At 39.4% G+C, this 15,907-nt stretch overlaps 1 long non-coding RNA gene across 1 annotated transcript; it reads right to left on the reverse strand.

Moving 5' to 3' along the window:
• Positions 1-2,711: 2,711 nt before the first annotated feature.
• LOC123308118 lies at positions 2,712-7,284 on the reverse strand. The gene is made up of 3 exons (XR_006537052.1): positions 7,164-7,284; positions 6,264-6,350; positions 2,712-3,052 (listed from the first exon to the last, which is right to left on the reverse strand). It is a non-coding gene; the product is annotated as an uncharacterized LOC123308118 (long non-coding RNA).
• Between the last annotated feature and the right edge of the window lie 8,623 nt (positions 7,285-15,907).

The following is a 15,907-nucleotide window of genomic DNA, read 5'->3' on the forward strand; positions in this document are numbered from 1 at the left end:
GAATGTCGAGACTTTAACATTGTCCACTTCAACAATAGTCAATAAAGCTTTTATAAAAATCAAAGTTAATCATTCAGAAACATAAGTTGGAATATTTTGTAATAATGACAAACATACCGCTAACAAAGATTATTTTGAACTTTCTTCCGAGATATTTTGTTCAAGATTCTGGGAATATATGGTCGAGAAATTATATCACATAAAATTCATGTTGTAGATGATGTACAAAGCTGGATAGCTACAGTGCATTCCCATTTGAAACACATGGTGAGAAAACGTGATAGGCTTCTACTCCAAACCATGAAAAAATTGTCTGAAATTATGAAAACTCCACGTGAAAAGAGAAAAAGGAGGTATGAAGTGTGAACGTTCTCATAATAATGGCCCTACTCTAGAAGTATACAACACCCAATATGAGTTGGTCAGATTTGATTACTTCACCATCAATATAGCAAAGTCAGGTGGTTCTTGTTGTTTACTGGAAAATTAAAACATTATGAAAGTGTACCATTTCACTTCAAAGAATAATATAGTATCTGTGTATGGAAAAGTGGTAGAAACTTGTGTTTATTGTATTGTGTTCTCATCTTTGATATCCTAGGGAATTGGAACAATAATTGAAGTTTTTATAACTTTGTCGACGTTTAGGAAACGTTGATTTCTTCTTCAACACTGAAATATTTATTGAAAGAATAAGTGAATACATCCGCTGACTAAATAGCTAGTACTTGGTAATTCTGATAGGTATTAAACAAAAACAAACTAGAGAGAGATATGGAAATATCTATAACGTCATGCGGTAATGGAGTCGAGCGTTATTAACGTTCTGAGTGTTTTTGTAAGTGTTTCTTAATCGTGTTTTGTTGAATTAAGTGTTTAAAAATGTGTGATAGTAACGAAGTGTCAAAACAGTCGTCGTTAACCCCAAAAAGGTTGAGATTTTCGGCTGATGACGATTTGGCTCAGCTAGGAGAGTTTTGAAATAATAATCCTCTCAAGGATGCTGACAAGTGGGAAACCATTCAAAAAAATGTGTTTGAAATAGCTGGAAAAAATTTCAAAGTAAGAACTTTGAAAGACCACGTCTTTTTGTTATTAGATATGTGGAAACAAAAGGACTAGAAAAGTCAAAAGAGATGAGTACTATTGGATATTAGACAAGGAGCAGTATCAGTATTGTTTGAATGTTCAATTAATATTAGATCAATGAAAGAGATATTGGTTTTATCAATATATTATTATGTATTAGTTAGTGTTTACTAACGATGTGTCTAGTTTTGATTATCAAAATGATTGTTCATTAGAAAACTTTACAAAAATGAATATTATAGTTCTGCCGATAGAATGAAAATATCATTTGTCTATTTTCAGATCACAACAATCCGACTTCGGCGTTGTCACAGACTCCAATGTGTAGGAGATCCCGTATATTCAAAAATATCGACAGTTTCAGTCTGTTGAATGCTACACCAAGAAAGAAGAAATTGGTCGATATAATACGGAGAAAGGAGGATCAACTGCGGAAGGTGAAGGCTTTGTGCAGAAAAAAGAGTGCTGCTGTCACTGATATCCTTGACTTATCAAACGAGAGGGTTGTGAAAAATATTTTTAAGGATGTGACAGCCAATTTCATGATATCGCAAATTAAGAACTATGGAGTGAGAAGTGTTCAAGGAAGAAGATGGACCCTTGAGGATAAAATATTGGCACTATCTCTCTTTAAGAGGAGTCCGCGTTGCTACAATCTCCTCCGAAAATTTGCATCCCTACCAGGCAAAAATAATATTTTGAATTTGCTGAAGAAGGTTCCTTTCAAAGTTGGCATTAACCAAAATATTTTTGACCAAATTGATCAAAATCTTTCCCAAGGTAAAGAAAGATGCTGTGTCATCCTTTTCGACGAGATGGACATTAGAGAAGCAGTCCAATACGATAGTGGACAAGATAAAATTCTTGGTTTTGAAGATTTTGGAGGACCCAACTTCAGTAGAAGGCATGCCATCAAAGAATTATTTATGCTGTTAGGGTTAGGAAAAATTTGGAAGCAACCAGTGGCCTTTTTTTTTAGCCACAGGGGTTGTAATACTGCAGAGTTGAAAGATTGCCTCTCAGGAGTCCTATCTGCAGCAAAGCATATGGCCAAAGTTGATGTTGTTGCTATAATCTGCGATATGGGTCCCAGCAATGTGAGGTGCGTGAAAGAACTTGGTACTACCATGGAGACACTCTTTTTCTTCTTTGAAGAAAAAAAGTTTTTTGCATGTTTGACCCACCACATCTGTTAAAATGCACATGTTCTCTATTTCGTAAGCATATTGTCCAAATTCCGTTGAAAATTGGTGAAACCATAGTAACCGAAACAGCGAAATTTGAACATGTGGTTAAAGCTTACGAAATAGACAAATCAAAAAATATAGTGCTCAGAAGTCTATGCAAAATCAAGGAGATTTATGCAATGAAAGTAAATGTAGCTGCAAAAGTACCAAGTCATACAGTTGCAGCTTACGTATTCACTTTGGTTAGTGGAGGTAATATATTTCATCAACCAAACTTAACTACCTGTGAACAGGTAGCGTGGCCTACCTCTACAGGTATATTTTGCAATTGTTAATATGCTCTTGTAAATATAGTTATCTGGTTTCAATAAATAAATAAATAAATAAATAAATAAATAAAAATTTTAATATATTGAAATATCTAAAATGTAAATCACAATATATTTGTCCTGTAAACTGTGAGAAATATTGGATAAGACATTATTATACTTCTGAATATCTTGTAGAATGTTATGAATATTGCTCTATCATTTTGAGTTCATATAAAAATTGAAAAATTACTTACCCATTCGTTTCATCAAGTATTCTTTGATATAGGATAGATGAAATACAAAATAATCAAAAAATTAGTTTCCATCATCGTCGTCAGAAACAGAAATTATGATTATTTGGGGTGGCGGTGATGGTGGATGCGCTTCGTATGGTGCTGATGGTGGCTGCGGTGCTTCATACCATCGTGGAGGTGCGTCGTATGGTGGTGGTGGTGACAATGAATGCTACAGAGGGTTTTTATAAATTACTATTCAAGAGAAAACCTGAATATTATAATAATTCTGACATAGAAAATTATCCAAAAATACTGAAAATTACCAATGTTCATAGGAGAAAATTCGATTCTAATAATTATGTTGGAGCGAATAAAGGATTTAAATATCGTGAAATCATTAAACCGTCAACTAGTCATGGATTAATGACATTCAATGAATAACCTATTGAGTATATTTATTGCAATGATATAAACGAAATTGCTAAAACTGTATCTCATACACATGCTATAATTATAGTTTGCTGTTCAAGATTGTAATGCTCTATATCAAAAGAATATATATATATATACTCTATGCATCCAAAATTGCCGGAAATACATCTGTTGATAATGAAATAGGAGCCAATAGTCTAGGAGATTCGAGAAGAAAAAGTTATATATTGAATCGCATTGAGAGAAAAGCGTTAAATTCGATATGTCTCTCGATAAGTTTGGTCGTTCTTCTCATAGAAGTAAATTAAGAAATATTCAATCAACTACCTCTATCTTCCCACGAAACGCAGATGGTGAATGATTTTAGTAACCGAAAATTATGTAATGTGGATAAACCTGTATCTGATTCTGATAGTGCTAACAAGGAATATGTGGATATTCAAATCAATGCAATATACAGGGTGTGGCGTAATGAATGGATAATATGGTGCCTGCGCGTAGAGGACCTTATGGCGGTTCGGAAAAATATATTTTATGTTTAGTAAAAGTCCCATGGTTTTCGAGATATTGGAGATTCGAAAATTCAAGAAAATCACACCCTTCGCCACTCGTTTTGCAGGCAAGACTCCAAATGAAGGATTTTTTTCAAACTGTTTTTTGGATAGTATTCCTGGATAGATGCGCTATAGAATTCAAATTATAATTTTTGGGGCGCATGAATAGTTCTTCATGAAAAAAGAGATCTAACTCAAATTTTCTGCTTGGCTTTTTATTTTCCTAAGTTCAACCCAGCGTGGTGTTAGAAATAATATGGTTACCTGATTGCAAAACCAAGAGAAAACATTCCTGTTTCACTGAGATTCTGAAATGGTATAACTCACCCTATTTCCAGCATTAAATACAAAATAAATTTCTATTACAATGAGTCAAGACAGAGTTTGACTTTTTCTTTAATTTTTGGCAACTGAAATGGGACTTGCAAGCAGAATAAAGCAATTATTCATAGGAAGTTATTAAGCATCTAGTAGAGTTCCCGATGCCCACTTTGAACACTTTTTGTGAAACTTTATTCAATTAAACGATATTTAAAAAAAAAATTTCTCTCGTATTCTTTCATTATAAAGCCCTGTAGTTATAAAGTTAATAGTTTTTAAGCGCATTTCAAGATTTCAAGACCATCGTTACAAAAATCTAATTCATAACTTGAAATTAATTTGAAAATATTGATTTCACAACGTTGGGGTTCAATAATAAAACAAAACGAGACAAAATAACAATTTTAAAATATCGTTTCATTGAATAAAGTTCCACAAATGATGTTTAAATTGACCACCATGAGTTCTGATACATGCTCTATAGTCTCTAATGAATCATAGCTTTATTGCATATCAACAATTTTAAAATGAGTGTCGTTTCATTGAATTAAATTTCACAAAAGATGCTCTAAGAGGCCACCATGAGCTTCAGTACATGCTCTATACCTTCTTATAGATGATAGCTTTATTTTGCTTGCATTTCTCATTTTAGCTGCTAAAAATTTTAGAAACTGTGTTTACATTAAACTAGGCCTGAACTGATTGCAATAGGAATTTATTTTGTATTAAATGCTGAAAATACAGAGAGTTATACCATTTCGGAATCTCAATGAAACAGGCATGTTTTTTCTTGAATTGGCTCTCAGGTAACCATATTATTTTTTACATCACGCTAGGTGGAACTTATGAAAAAAAAATAAGCAAAACGGAAAAGTTGAGTTAGATCTTTTTTTCATGAAGAACTATTCATGCGCCTCAAAAATAATGAATTACATTCGATAGATCATCTATCCAGGAATACTATACAAAATTCATTAGGCCACACCCTGTATAATGAAATGAAAGTAAATACTGCAGAATTTAGAAAGTTAGGATTAAATTTCTATCAATTCAAGAGTTAAGTTATTAATAGGTTAGATAATTTGCATATCAAACAACAGGAATTTGATGAAAAGCTCAGAGTTTTGCATATTTCAAACAAGAATTCAGAAGAAGCAACCAAACATTGTCTTCACTTTCGAGGGAATACTATCAGAAACTAGAACTTGGTGTAGAAGGAAGGTAATTGAACGCATTTCAAAATAAGGTTATCAAAGCATTAGATAAATTAAATAATAAAATCAAACGATTAGATGAACAATTTTTCTATCATCCATACGAAGGAGAAGATACAAGTGAATCGAGAACTACACAAACCAATTCGCAAAAACTTCCCTTGCAGAAGAACAATAATTAAAGGATTGAATGACCAATCTGATTTAGCACAAATGGATCTTTATGTGAAGGATAATAAAAATTTTAAATACATTTTAGTAGTTATAGATTGTTTCAGTAAATTTGTTCGAGTGAGAGCGCTTAAAACAAAAACCGGTGTGGAAGTATCAAACACGTTCAAGAAAATTTTGATAGATAGCAGAGTTAAACCGACAAATCTTCAAAAAGGTCAAGGAAAGGAATTTTTCAATGTGAATTTCCAATCTCTGATGAAGAAAAATGATATAACACATTATTGCACTTATTCCAAAACCAAAGCCTCCATAGCAGAAATAGTTATTAGAACTAAACTATTCAAATATTTCAGTTTGCATGGAACATACAAATGGATCGACAGCATATCTAGTATTGTTAATGAATATAATCAGATGAAACATCGTACTATCGGAATTAAACTATGTGATGGCGAAAAATTAGGCAGTCTCTGTCGGAGTTAAGCACAATATGTGGATAAAATCAATTACATGTGTAATTATTGCATAATAATATATTATTTTTTTTTAGCTTGCCTCTAGGTGGGATTACTGGTTTCATCCCACATGAACATTTGGCATCATCATGCATTATTTACAGGAACCGAAAAAGGCTTTCCAATATTAAACAACAATTTTAAATAAGTGTGAATAAAAACTAAATTTACTTCTTATTTTCCAAAAGGAAGGTCCTTCAAGCATAGCAAATATTCATCAAAATACTCACTTCTTCTAGCAACTGATATGGCTAAGGCAGCATTCTCAGATGAGGTATCTTTAAGTAGGAAAATGGGTATTCTTCATTTTTTTTGTTCTGAAAATAAAGTCAAATTACTGAACTGACTTAATATTCAGTCTAATAGTATGTCAATTCTTCTAGATAGTTATGGAATTTATCCCAACACAGGGGCTTATATAGGGAGGCCCACCCCTGAAACATGAATGTTTAGGAAATTAATTGAGTGAACTGAACTATATAAATGAATCTTTTCATGGGGTAAGCGTCTCTGCCTCCTTGAAAATATTGGCTATTTACATTAGTGTCTCAACAACACTATAACAACAATAGGATATAATTTTGAGTACTCAGGTACCATGAAATCATAGTCATAGTTCAATGACTCTGATTAATCTTTTAAAGCCTTTCTTGATTGCATAATATTCCAAATGAGCTGGACTCGAAATATATTTTATATAAATCACAATTCTACGAACTCTAGCAAGAGCAACATGAACAATGAATGATATTAATAAAAAAAAAGAAATTCTTTCAGAAGAGGAGGCTGACAGTTCCAAAATCTGATTCATATTTCACAGCAATGTGCAGTGTTCATACACTGAAATGAATAGCTCAGTCAACATTTTTTGGTATACCCATTTTTTACTTAAGTTAAGATTTATTGTAATTCAAGAACTTCTTGAGAATACTCTTCCAGGTCATGGTGACAGCATAAGCATGTTTTCTCACAAATCTCAACCAAGATCATTTGAGTATTAAACTCAATGCTAGATCTATCGCTACAACTACAAAATGTGTGGAGAAACATAATATATGCGTATGAATCGTCCATGAAACAGTTTAAAATAAAACGTAGAAATGATGAAATTACCGCAGACAATTACTCACTTAAAAAAATGTTTCTGGATTCTTGATGATTAGTTTTATGGCTAGTTAATTCTTCTCTCTTTTGGCCTTCTTCCTTCTACCGGCTTTTTTTGTTTTTTAAATTGCCAATTGTCACTGGCGATTCGTAATCACAGATCCGAAGAGTAAGGTTAGGTCAAAGATCTCTTTGGTTAGGTGCACAGATCATGTTCTTTTTCTTTTTCCTTCAACTATGTCAACGGCTACTTAGGCAGACAAATTTCCAGACCAACTAAAAGAGACTGCTGGAAACACAGAACACAAATAATAAGCTGGTAAGCTGATCTTGGTAATGCCAACACTCAATCGGATTTTATATATAAATTTCATTAAGAGAACATTTTTTTTCAGTGGCCAAGTGGCCTTTAATATCAAGTTTCTTCGTAGACTGGTTTGCAACGGTTGTGAATTGTACAGAGCAAGCGCAATTCCATTTCAGACTAGCGAAAACCCATTTGCGCTTGCTCTGTACAGTTCACAACCGTTGTGAACCCAGTCTACGAACAAGCCTAATAGTAGAGGTATCGATGGTTAGAAATGAAGAACTGAAACATAAAAAAAAAAATTTCAAGAAAGAAAATAAGTTAACTTGTTCCAATTCCATAATGTTATGTTTGAACATGAAAGAAAACCAGTCAAGCTGAACTGAGGCCTCTAGTGACCCATTTATCGATTGAAATTTATTCTGGGAGGATTCTGCATTTCTTAATAAACTTTTTAGGGTTTTCACTCCCAATCTCTGAAACAAAATCAATTAAAAATGAAATCGATGATTTGCTCCTGCGTAAATTCTTGCACTAATTTGTGACCCATTGTTCGTCCGCTTGCAGTTGGAGAGACTCAAACACTGAGACACGCTGACAAAAACGCCACAAGTCGACAGACAGGAGTCCCTCTCACCATAGGAACTGTGGGTGTTGTGTTTCCTAGGTGTGTCATCCTTAACTCTTCAAGGTTGCTGCAGATGAACAGAATATGTTCAACCGTTTCATCAGTGCTCCTACACCAGCGGCACAGGGAACACCCACTTAGCCCCATTCTATTTAAGTGTCATTGCTCCAGTCACTAGACTTAGTTGTTTCCCCAGAGCGCCCGTGACATCTAGTCATAATGGTGCGGTTGTAGTCCTTCCCCATGGAAGTCCTCCACACCAGAGATGCGTAGATTATGATAGGCCTCACCACTACAGTATACAACCAGTGTATAATGTCGGTTTGAAGCCCCATCCCTTACTATCCACTCTCCGAGTAGACCAAAATATTACATTAGCCTTGCTCTGATTTTCGATCCAGTGTCACACCGAGATATCGGACTTACTCAGATAGAGTGAGCCCAATCCCAAACAAAATGATGTTGTGGGGCACCCTCCTCCTAGTAAAAAGAACCATCTCCGTTTGACCAGGATTAACCGAGAGTTCGTTCTTTAAGTACCATCGTTCAATCATCCGCAGAGCATTTTGCATCAGATCGAAGATGACACTGATTACCTTTCACCTTACCTCTGATCAGTAGGACATAGGCCACAACAATGAACCCAACCCTTACCAGCTCGACCAAGACCCTGTTCAGGAAAAGATTCCACAGTAGAGGTGATGAAACACCACCCTGTGGACATCCCCTTCCCGGTGAGCCCCGGATTTTCGAGCCACCTAGCCGAGCAATTATGCCGCGATCCCTCAGCAAAGTATCGCCCAACGATAAAGTAGGCAGAGACAAACTGTCTCTGAAGTAGGTATCGGTTCCACGCCATGTTTGGACAACGCAGCTTGCATCGCGCTAAACGCAGTGTTGTTGAATGCACCTTCTATATCCAGGAATATAGCCAGTGTCCATTCTCTGTGATGTAGTCCGTTCTCAATACAGTTAACAACGGAGTGAAGAGCAGAATCTACTGATTTGCCTATTTGGTAAGTGTTTAGTTTGTGACCCTGCGCGCGATTAGTACACTGCTTGTGACCGCCTTTATAAAGAATGCAATGTGTTAACTGACTTCAAGAGACAATTATTCTTGCGCATTGCGATATGAGACATCGACTAGCGAACAACTTGTAAAAACCCAAGAATTATCAGTACCATTGTAGCTAGATTAATAAACGAGAAAAACCCAAATTTTGTATCAATTATAAGTTTATGCAACGGCGTAAACAGAGTGAGTACCTATTTCTGGTGAATTATTATCTTTCTCGTTACTGATTGAATTTAATAATAAAGTAGATTAATCTACTTAGTTTCTTCTTTCCTGTTCAGAAATTTCATTTCCTGAATTTAGTAATTTCTATCCTTGCTCGCCATCAGTGGGTTGAGATTTTGTTTATCAATTTTTTTCCATTTCTTTAATTGCCAGAGTGCGTGCTCCCTTTTTGTCCCCATTTTTTTTGTCTGATTTCTTGTATTGTTCCTTGTGACGAGGCAGATTTTGCCCCGCCACGAAAAGGAAATTTCTTCACTTATACTTGTATAATAAGACCCATCAACCGGAATATTTTCGAAGAAAACCGATATGTTATCATAGGGGGTCTTTACCGATTGATATTATGTCATTGTTTTCCACTGACCAGTCCCATATTTGTAGCGGAAACCGTATATGTCTTTTGTTTTCAGAATTTATATATTTTATAATTATTTCCGTTCAACCGTACATTTTCTGAGTCGAGAGCGGTCTTTCAACTTGTTCAGTTTTTCCTTCTCTTCAGTTGTTTCTGTTTCTTTCCGAGCCGGCTGATTGACCGAGCAGTTTGAGTGCAGCCAATGGGGAAATGAGTTACCGATAGTGGGGCAGTTTTCCCGAGGAGTGGTACTTCTTCGAGCCCTGCGCGGAAGGTCAAGAGCGAGGTCAGTGGAGATCGAGCTGCCGAGGAAAGTGCGTAAGGTGTTATTGCCGTGAGTTGGAAATTACGTCAAGAAGTTTGAAAGTTTAAGGCAAGTCACTTGTAGCATTATTGTTCCTTTCGTAGTGCAAACCTGAGGGCTATTTTCCGCTTTCTTTAGTCCGTTAGACTGGCTGAGAATATTTACCTACCGTTTTAAACTTGATCTAGTGATCGTAGACTGTGTAGAGTGCCGGCTTCCGCGTCCGTTATTCGACCGCCGTTGGGTCCCAGGAGGACTTGGTGTTCCTACCGTATTTTTGGTGCTTATTTTGTTAATAGATTGCCGACTTCCGACCGATCAAGTTACAGGTTGACAGTTCCTTCCGACCTGCTGTCTGACTGGCAGCCATTTTGAGGACCACAGAGGGAGAGAGAGAGATAGATAGAGAGAGAGAGAGACAGCACTGCCATTCGACTGAGGCCAGCTACGGTACCGATTTCCGCCGACAGAGGGTAACAGAGAGAGAGAGAGACAAGGAGAGAGAGACAGGGTGCACTGCCATTCGACTGAGACCAGCCACTGTACCGATTTCCGCCGACAGAAGGAGTGACTTGCCAGGATCTCAACAGACCGTAACTACCGTCTATTTTTACCGTACTCCTCTGGAGTGACCGTACAAAATTTAACCGTATTTACCGTCTATTTCAACCGTATTTTTCCTGGAGAGACCGTGTTTCATCAGCCGCCCCCACACTGACCAGGACGCCGGTTGACATCAATATTTGTTGAGACTTGTACATTTCTGTATATAATTTAATCCAGTAGGAATAAAGGACTAAACATTTATTTTGTTGCCAGTTATTTTTGCCAGTGAGAGACAGTTCCCTAAATCAGTTAGAACTAGATTTTCGTCAGAAGAGGTAGGTACTCTTTTTGAGCGATTAAAAACCGTCAGAAAGCAGAGACCAAGAAGACGCTACCACCCTAGTTTTCACTGCTACCCTTCTCCACTGATCATTCAAGTCTACCCGGGCTCTCTAATTTTTGGAGATTCTGTGAGAGACGTGGGGTTCCACTGATTGCCCCACTGGCGCCCGAGCAAAGGTAAGGAGCGTCCAGGGTGAGAGAAAAAGCCCATCACATCTGGCGCCCGAGCAGGGACTTCTGCTGTTCTGTGAGTAGTTCCTGTTACCGTTACCGTCCGTACCGTTTCTTTATTTTTTTTTTCTTTTCGAACCAAAATACTCTACACTGGCAAATTGGTAACCGTTCTTTGTTTCTTGTATATATCCATAGAGTGCATATTGTAAATATTTCTTCTGAGTTTCTGGTGCCGTAAAAATGGATGTCAACCGACTGAAGAGCGACGAACTTACGTGGGAGTTAGAGGCAAGAGGCTGCACCGTAGGACATACCGTTCAGGATAAGAGAGCTCAACTGAGAAGGGCTATCCATGCCGAAATTCCATTAATACCAAGAGATGACATTGACCAGGCACAGGAAATTGGTGTTTGTGGTGCCAAGTTGTTCGACTTGATGGGAGAGATATGTGAGTTTGACTTTGCTAATAGAGACAATGAGTTACAGCGCATTAGGAGCCGGCTACTGCACGTTCAAGGCCGACTGAGAAGTCTATCTCCGGAAGCTGCCAGTCTGCTTCACAAGAAAACCGAGCTGGAGCGCTCCCTGAAGGTTGCTATGAGATTGCTGGAGAATACTCATTGGTTGGGTGGTGTCCCAGGTAATCTGACCGCCAGCACACCGTCCCTGATTGACCAGGAATTACCGGAGTTCGCATCTAGACTTGGTCCAGGTTTGATTCCGTGTTCAACAACCGTTGGAGATGCAGACTTGTTGAACTTGGGAGAAGAAGGTGACATATCCCGACCGACCACTCAGGATAACAGGCTGCAGCAAGACCGCCAAGAAGTTTGTAGGGTAATAAGCCAACAAATCGAACGTACTTTTTTGCAGAGTCGACCCTCATACAACCGACCGCCCGCCGTTAACCTTCCATTTATCGCTGAACAATCTCTACCAACAGACCAAACCGATGATGACCACAGACCGTTGATAACATCCCCTGAGTCCAGGCGATTAGCGAGGGAGTTTGCCGAATCAACAAGGAGAGTTTCCTTTGCATCATCTCCTACCGTAACCGCTGGAGTGAGAGAAGTAGGAAGCGAAGTATCAACGACCAAGGAAACCGAACTGACGACCGAAGATCCGTCGACGAAACCGCCGAAAACTACCGATTATTCCGTTCCTACTGTTCCTGTATGGAAATGGAGCCTGACATTTGATGGGTCGACCAGTGTGACCTCGTTCCTGGAAGAGGCTGAGTATCTTGCCGAAGCTAGAAAGGTGAGCCATGAACAGCTGTTTGAGTCCATCTACGAGTTGTTACGTAAAGATGCGAGAGATTGGTACATCCCTCGAAGAGGCACATTCAGCAACTGGACAGATTTCAAGGACCAACTCCGAGAAGCCTTTCTTCCTCCTGATTACGAGAAGGTCCTACTAGAAGAGATCAAGAAACGCACTCAAGGAACCGATGAACGACTGTTGTTGTATGTAACTCGAATGCAAAATCTGTTTCAGAAACTGACCGTAAAGCGACCGACCGAGGAAGAGCAGGTGAATATCATCAGACGACGTTTACTGCCAGAATTACAAACCGCCCTGGCCTTCCAACCGACTTCAACGATAGATGAACTGCTCCGTAAAGAAAAAGTTTTCGAATTGGTCAAATGGCAAACTTCTAACTATACTTCGCCACCGATACAAAAAGGTCTCATCAACGAACCGCATCTTACTTTCCGAAATCCCTCACCGAACGTCCAACCGATCGGAATGCACCTCAGCACACTGTCCGAACCGTCCGATAAACCGAAACTTGTCCAAAACTCTACAGCACGTCAGAGACAAGATGAACCGAAGAATACCGTCCGACCGCCAACCGAAACCCAGTGCTGGAGATGTGGTGGTAAGGGCCATCTCCGAACACAGTGTACATCGAAACCGATACTTTTCTGCTCTCGATGTGGTAAGAAGGGTGTAATGTCCAGAGATTGTCAGTGTCCGTTACCGAGGAACTCCCCAAAACCGGGGATCCGTCAGTCCCAATCAACCCCATCCCCGGTTATTCCGAAGAAAACCCTTTCTGATAACCGTCCTATAATTAATGTTCTTATAGGAGACAAGGAGTTCCAGGCACTCTTGGACACCGGATCAACCAGGTCCTTCATCAGCAGTGAAGTGGCTGCTCACTGCAAGGCCGCTGGAATAAAACCGAATTATGTTAGGGACGTTACCACCACCGTCGCTAACGGAAGTTCTATCCCGATTAAGGAAATGTACACAGCACATGTTCAGGTTGGATCCGAAAATATTGAGGCTACGTGGTTGTTAGTTTCAGATTTACCGATCAGTGTAGTACTGGGAATGGATGTACTGAGAGCACACGACTTCTCTATCAATCTCCAAACCGCCGAATGCTTTCTGAATGGCAGGTCTCTAAAGGACAAGCCCATGACTCAGGAAAAGCAGAATCAGTTACCGTCACCGTTACCGTTACCGTTACCGACCGAAGGAACCATATGCCTGACCGAGGACAATGTAAGTTGCTTATGGTACAGGAGGAAATTGGCAGAGGTAAAATCGAATCCTATAGCGTTTCCTGACTACAGGATTGTATCAGGAAAATTATACCGCCATTTTTGCGATTCCGATGATTTTACAGAGCCAGAATTGGGAAATCCCTGGAAGTTATGTGTTCCGAAAGACGACCGAAGAGAAGTCCTTCTCGAAAACCACGACCGACCGACCGCTGGACACTTGGGAATAGCAGAAACGAAATTTCGCATAGCCCGCAACTACTATTGGCCAGGAATGTTCCGAGAAATTGCCCAATATGTCCGAAAATGTAGCAAGTGTCACCGATACAAGGTTCCACAGCAGAAACCGGTAAGGAATCATTCCTATGTGGTGGAAGAACCCTGTGAAAATGACAGATTCTCCAAATGGATGGAATTTTGGCCCACAGCTGTCCAAAGAGGTGTGTACCAGGCTTCCAAGGAAGATGGAGTGAATTCCCCAAAACAGGAGTCAATCGGAGACCCCAGAGCATTCTTGAACTTTGATAGGGAAATGCGTTCACCGAACGCCAAATTTTCTACCGAGATTGCTAACAAGGAGGGAGAAAATCACACCGAACCGAATACCGAACCGCAAGTTGCTTACCATGTAACTAACCGTAACCGATTCACCGAAACTTTTAAATTTGTCCGAACTAGATTAACAAGAGCCTTCGCCCAGCAAAGTCACCATAACCTACGTCGTAGGGACTGGCGTCATAGGATTGGAGACCAGGTGTGCGGAAGAGAGCATCCCTTGTCTTCATCAGTGGAGGGAATTGCCGCCAGATTGGCTCCGAAATACTCCGGACCGTATACCGTTGTAGACGTAGTCTCTCCTGTAGTGTATGACATCAAGGATGACAGTGGTAAGGTTGTCAGACACATCCACATAAAGGGCCTGAAGTCCCCTTGGATTGAAGGGTATATACCGTTAAGAACCTGACCGAATAATTTTCCAATTTGAAAATCCGAGAAGGCTAAGTCTTCTTACCGAAATGGTGGATGCGCCAACCGACAGTTTTTAAATTACCGTTTGAGTTCATCAGGTCATGAAATGACGCCGAAGTCAACAACCCCGCAGCTCTCACAGGCTGAGACCGACATTTAGAAATACCGCAACGATACCCAGGGGGGTTGAAAGAAAAATAAAACTTCGTTTTATTTTTTGCCGACGAAGGAGGGGGATGTGACGAGGCAGATTTTGCCCCGCCACGAAAAGGAAATTTCTTCACTTATACTTGTATAATAAGACCCATCAACCGGAATATTTTCGAAGAAAACCGATATGTTATCATAGGGGGTCTTTACCGATTGATATTATGTCATTGTTTTCCACTGACCAGTCCCATATTTGTAGCGGAAACCGTATATGTCTTTTGTTTTCAGAATTTATATATTTTATAATTATTTCCGTTCAACCGTACATTTTCTGAGTCGAGAGCGGTCTTTCAACTTGTTCAGTTTTTCCTTCTCTTCAGTTGTTTCTGTTTCTTTCCGAGCCGGCTGATTGACCGAGCAGTTTGAGTGCAGCCAATGGGGAAATGAGTTACCGATAGTGGGGCAGTTTTCCCGAGGAGTGGTACTTCTTCGAGCCCTGCGCGGAAGGTCAAGAGCGAGGTCAGTGGAGATCGAGCTGCCGAGGAAAGTGCGTAAGGTGTTATTGCCGTGAGTTGGAAATTACGTCAAGAAGTTTGAAAGTTTAAGGCAAGTCACTTGTAGCATTATTGTTCCTTTCGTAGTGCAAACCTGAGGGCTATTTTCCGCTTTCTTTAGTCCGTTAGACTGGCTGAGAATATTTACCTACCGTTTTAAACTTGATCTAGTGATCGTAGACTGTGTAGAGTGCCGGCTTCCGCGTCCGTTATTCGACCGCCGTTGGGTCCCAGGAGGACTTGGTGTTCCTACCGTATTTTTGGTGCTTATTTTGTTAATAGATTGCCGACTTCCGACCGATCAAGTTACAGGTTGACAGTTCCTTCCGACCTGCTGTCTGACTGGCAGCCATTTTGAGGACCACAGAGGGAGAGAGAGAGATAGATAGAGAGAGAGAGAGACAGCACTGCAATTGGACTGAGTCCAGCTACGGTACCGATTTCCCCCGACAGAGGGTAACAGAGAGTGAGAGAGACAAAGAGAGAGAGACAGGGTGCACTGCCATTCGACTGAGACCAGCCACTGTACCGATTTCCGCCGACAGAAGGAGTGACTTGCCAGGATCTCAACAGACCGTAACTACCGTCTATTTTTACCGTACTCCTCTGGAGTGACCGTACAAAA

This window comes from Coccinella septempunctata, chromosome 2 (assembly GCF_907165205.1).
Source record: "Coccinella septempunctata chromosome 2, icCocSept1.1, whole genome shotgun sequence".
NCBI classification, from domain to species: Eukaryota; Metazoa; Arthropoda; class Insecta; order Coleoptera; family Coccinellidae; genus Coccinella; species Coccinella septempunctata.